This window comes from Cebus imitator, unplaced genomic scaffold (assembly GCF_001604975.1).
Source record: "Cebus imitator isolate Cc_AM_T3 unplaced genomic scaffold, Cebus_imitator-1.0 Scaffold9, whole genome shotgun sequence".
In the NCBI taxonomy this organism is placed as follows: domain Eukaryota; kingdom Metazoa; phylum Chordata; class Mammalia; order Primates; family Cebidae; genus Cebus; species Cebus imitator.
Window position 1 is genome coordinate 1,078,762 of NW_016107324.1, and position 5,483 is coordinate 1,084,244.

The following is a 5,483-nucleotide window of genomic DNA, read 5'->3' on the forward strand; positions in this document are numbered from 1 at the left end:
GAATTGCCTTCAGATAAATGCATCTTATCCTTTGAGTGGAAGCCACCCATCAAATTTCCACCTCCCCCGCCCCCCTGCCCCACGGCCTGTTTTGTTCATAGTTATGAAAATGCACTTCATACAGTACAAGCTGCCTAATTCATTAGCATAAGCCTGCATGGACCACCTGCCTTGTCCTGGGGTGGTGGGGGTGGGGTAATAACAAGGGAGAAAAGAGTTCATATTTTTCCAAAATGGCTGACCTTTTCCTGAAGCGGTCAAAAATCCTTGTTATTATGAGGTGCTCCATGCTTCATGCAGCCAGATAACCCCCTAGAGCACGCCTTCACTGACTGACACCGATTTCCTCTTTCAAGACGTAGTGTTCAGTCTACTTGGTACTGAAGACATTCAGGGGGCATGGCAACAAGTCTCATTCAGCTTTCTTCTCCCAGGGAATATTCACCCATGGTTACCAGAGACACACCTGGCATGCCATTATGGATCCTGTGGTTCATAGTAACATCCAGCTTCTTAAAAATACCTTTTTCAGTGTGTCAATACAGGTAGGAAAGATTTCAGACAATTCTTTAAAAATATTTAAAAGCACGAAATAACACAGATGTCCTCCCTTTATACTAACAGTTTGTAACTTCATATACATGCTCTTTGGAAAGAGCTAGGGGATTCTAATTGAACCAATCTGAGTGATGATAATGAGGACATGCTTTGAAACGGTTGAAGTCAAAGTTTCATTATAAGAATAAAGAGGACTGGCTGCTGCGATGTACTGATGTTGGCTCTGATTATCACCAAACTGCCTGTACAGATTGAGCCTAGGCTGACAATATGAAGCGCTTTTGAAATGGTAATGCTGTGTTTGCAGTCTTTATGGATAAAATACCATTACGCTGAATCTATGCTAGAGTTGATAATGAGACTGCTTTTACATCTTAAAGGAGTATCTAATTACTAATCTAAATGTTGTCTATTCCAGATTGCAGATGATAAATACTCCATAAGCAATCTTCCTAATCAGCTCAGCAGCCTGGTAGAGGATCGAGGAAGAGTCGCTTTTAAGAAAAAGCAGCATCTATAAAAAGAGCTGGATCAAAAGTAGACACCCGATCACATACCCAACTGTGGCTGGGCTGACAAAAATAGCCAGTTGCACAGATTTAGTTCACTTCAATATCAGGCTTCCCCCTCCAACCGCCCTATTTCCCTCCCCACCTTCAAGAATTCAGCACTCATAGCAGGTGGCTTCGAGTCATCAACACCAAATGTGGGGCTACATCAAAAATGCGGGGCTACATCAGAAACTGCAGCTTGGGGTGACCAGCTCAGAACACTCCTCCTCCTTGCTGTCCTAATGACTACCTTCCTGAAAAGGGATGGTGTTGGAGTGCCAACATGTAGGACATGTCTACAGGGTGCTGGGTACTGTTCTGAATGCTTTACAGGCACGACTTTGAGTTTGCCAACAGTCCTATATCACGGTCACTATAATCCCTCCTTTACAGATGAGGAAATGATGGCTCAGATAAATCACATATTCAAGGGCATATATTTAATTAGTGGTAGAGTAGACACAACCCAGATCTGGTCACAGAACTCATGCCTTCAGCCATTATGCTAGGCTGCCTCCTCTTTAGTCAAGAATGGAAGACTCATTGCACATCCTGGTTGAAAGTCCATCCTGGTTGAGGTGAATATGTCAATTACCTACACATTGTCTCACACATCAAAGCCAAAGTCAACATTCTTGAGTCTAGTTGGCTTGTATTTTAAAAAGATCAGCTTAAGTGAAAAGTAAAGAAATAAAGGGATATCATTTTGCCAAATCTTTATTTGAACACTGAACACACTATGAGAACACATAGCTTAAAGGTGATAAATGAAGTTACAACTCTCAGTATAACATCTGCCCAGACTAAATAACAATAACCTTCACATTTGTTGACCCTCCCTCCTTCTGTTCTTTCTACTTCCATACCTTCTCTGCATTTTCCCCTCTCTACTCCCTTTCTCTTACATGTTAATTTATATTTTCATGTACTTATCTGTTCTGTTATTTTTTAGCATCTTCAACACATCAGGCACAATGCTAGGTGCTAGAGAGGCAAAAATAAAATTACTACTCTCAAAGTGCTTACATTTTAGTTGGGAAGAGAGGTCAGTCACAGGTAAGTGATAGTGTAGGATGATACACTTTACGACAGGGACATCTCATGGAGTACCATCATAGTACCAGGGCTGAGTAGGCAGCCTAGTCTTAGAGAGGTACAATATGCTCTTACATGTCTTATTTTTAATATCATGCATTACGCTTAATATTAATCTCAAACATTGTTGAAAAATAGTTAATAGATGGAAGTCATGCTTATGCAAGATCTGCAAGATCACCAGCAATGGCTGAAACATCTCAGTCACTGTAAATATGGGCTGGTTACATGCTTCTAATCAATCCTTGCAATCAAAAATCCTTTGAAAAACAAATCTAGCTATCAATTAGGCATCTCAAGTCTACTAGTCACGCTTTCTTGCAATGTCTAAATGTTCAAAGGATAGAAAGTGGCCAGCATGATGTTGCCAGAAGTTTCCTAGCAGCCTGTGGGTTGCCTCTAAGCAGCAGAGTCAGGGCAGAGTGAAGACTCATTACACCACTACAGCTTGTCACGCAAGCAGGCTCTGCCTCACATTCACTTGTAAGTCAGAGTTTGAGTTGACAGACTACTGATTACAGGTTTTAGCTGAGGAGTAGCACCTTCCAACTAAAGGCCATCAGCTAGACACATAATAAGCTGCTTCTGAATAGACAACTGTACAGACAAGTAAGGAAACTACTATTGCAGACAGCTCAACTCCCAAGGCCAACAGAATAAAAGAAAACATCTTCCACAGGAAATAAACAAAACACCCTGTACCAGATAGAATCCACTTGGCTGCAGTGACTTCCAACAGAGGCTTCCTCTTGGCATCTGAAGGAGGAGATTCAGCAGGGAGCTCACATCTAACTGTGTAGAAACCTTTTCTATTCTGCAAAGATGAATTAGCTAAACTCATGGGCGCTACCAGATGCCACATATGACTTCAGCAGAGATGATCTTTAGGCAGCTGGTTCCCAGGAAACCAAAGTGGCCCCAGACTCACAAGACTGCCACTGGCAAAGATCTAGTTTACCAGGGAAGACATTAAAGAATCAGAATTTCTAAAATCAATTATCTGTTCAAACATAGAACACTTTCCATTAGAAGTTGTATGATATATATATATATATTTATTTATTTATGATCTGTTTTTCTCTCCTCTTGATTTCTCATCGTTCTCCTGAGTGGAGTGGCCTTAGCATTCTACATTGCCTGAGAGGCAGTGGAGGCTGAGAAAGGTCAAATGATGTGTTCACACTCACATTGAACACTGCCTTTCACCTGTGACTAAGCACCACACTGCATCACAATATTTATCCTTGAGCAAGTGGCCTTGCCCAAAGCAGCTCCTAAACTGGTACCTTTTATATGAAGCTGCTATCTTCTTGTCTGTGAAATATTTTTAAAAAGCACAGTAACGCTTGCTTAATGGGCAAACTCTCTTGGCAGATTCTTCCATGTTTAACATACAACGATGATTGATGTTCAAAATGAGGATTGCCAGATTCTGAAATGCCTTCCGAATCATTAAGAGAAATTAAATTATGTCCAATATGGTTTTGTCTTCAGTGTATTTAACTGTATGTTAATTCTTAAGTGAACTATTCATCACTGATATATAACGATGACTTTCTTGCAAATGAAATATGTGAGTAGCCAAAACATTTAATCCTCTGAAAGTACAGGATAATATACATGTATGCTGCAAGATGTTTTACTCTCACTCTCTCCACCCTGCCTACTCACTCACCTTTCTGTCCAATCTATATCAGGACCCCATTCTTTAACGTGTGAGTTTCTGACCACTGCACCACAATCATTAAGGATCCACATCTCACATCCAGCAATCATTTCCTAGCCCTCAGTGAGATGACACACAACAGAAAGGAAGGAATAAGAAGAAGGGTTAACCATGGCTTCCTGCTCAAACCCTTGCATCACTGTTTTTGTAGAAGAGAACATCTTCTTCTGGTATGAACTTTTCCATTTTGTTTTCATAGTCCAGCGTTGTTTCTTTTAGTGAGAGTTATCTGAATAATTTCTTAAAAATATGATTATAAGAAATTTTCCAAGTTGGCTGGTCTTCAGAAATTCAACATTGGTATAACAATTACCTATACTTTGTCTCACATATCAAAGCCAAAGTCAAAATTCTAGAGTATATGTTGATTCTGATGTTTTAAAAAATTATATACTATATTATTTCTCTCTACACGTACTGTATTTTACCTAGATGATTTAACTCTGCCATTTTAAATTTGGAGATTCAGTATTAAGAGTAAAAGCATCTAAAAAAGAGAGAATTGCCTTTTCCCCTTCCCTTCCAAAAGGGAAGATGAAAAAAATGACATTGATTGTGAAGGAACCAGGACAAAAGAATTAATTTGTGAGTTATTGACTTATTACAAACTCAGTAAGACTTTGGTAGATTAATAAAAAAGGCCAATCACAACAGGTATAATTAATCAATAATTAAGATAAGCATTACACACTTTGTTCTTTCCTAATATGATTTTAGTATTCAATTGACATTTAATTTGAAATTAAGACAAATTAATCTAGATTTCATCAAAGGCTATTTTAGATATCCAGGTTAAAATTTATTGAAATGTATTTGGAATGGCGGTTGACTGCTTACAGATAAGAAAAATCTCAAGGGAAGATGTGTCAAAAGCAAAACTATAAAGTACTTTCGTCTCTAGTTGGCCGTTAACAAGCACAACTCCTCCCCCACTATCTAGGCAACTCTGAAAAGTTTTGCTACTAACATATAGCATAAGTTCTCCCCTCAGGAGCAGACAGAATTGGGGGATTCCTATGTGGAATGATGTCTAGAGGCATCAAGAAGGAACTTTACATTAAACAACACCAAAAACAGCAGCACCACAGAATTATCAGGAAAATTTCTCTCCCCATGTTTATCAAAGACTGAAATGACCAAACTAAAAGTTAATTCTCTGTCCCTCATTAACACCCAAATATTCTTAGGAGACGGAGTCATTGAACGTTGTCAGTTATCTTCATACTTCATGAAACTGGATTTGTCTTCCTCAAACATTTGCTAAGAGGATATCAAGTGATACTTCACATGATGAAAATTCACTGCAGATTTCTCTCTGGGTACCAATGCATGATCAGGAAATTGGCCTCCCTGTTAGTTTGCTTTCAACTGTTTTTAACCTTTAGTGTCCTCTATATCAAAATGCTGGAGTAGAAGCCCAAAGTAATATTTGCAAATTTAAAAACAGAAAATGGACCACTGGAATAGTATTGGCGTGCATTCCTAGCAGAACAATAGGTAAACCCAATGGACAGTAGGTCTGAAGGTCAAGTGAGATTTCCTCAGCACGTCCC

The 5,483-nt window shown here is 39.2% G+C and overlaps 1 long non-coding RNA gene across 1 annotated transcript in view; it reads right to left on the minus strand.

Moving 5' to 3' along the window:
- LOC119473574 overlaps window positions 1–2,963 on the minus strand; it is a 26,134-nt gene extending 23,171 nt beyond the window's left edge. The window contains exon 1 of the long non-coding RNA XR_005202787.1: window positions 2,907–2,963. This is a non-coding gene — a long non-coding RNA (uncharacterized LOC119473574). The remainder of the gene's footprint in view (window positions 1–2,906) is intronic.
- Between the last annotated feature and the right edge of the window lie 2,520 nt (window positions 2,964–5,483).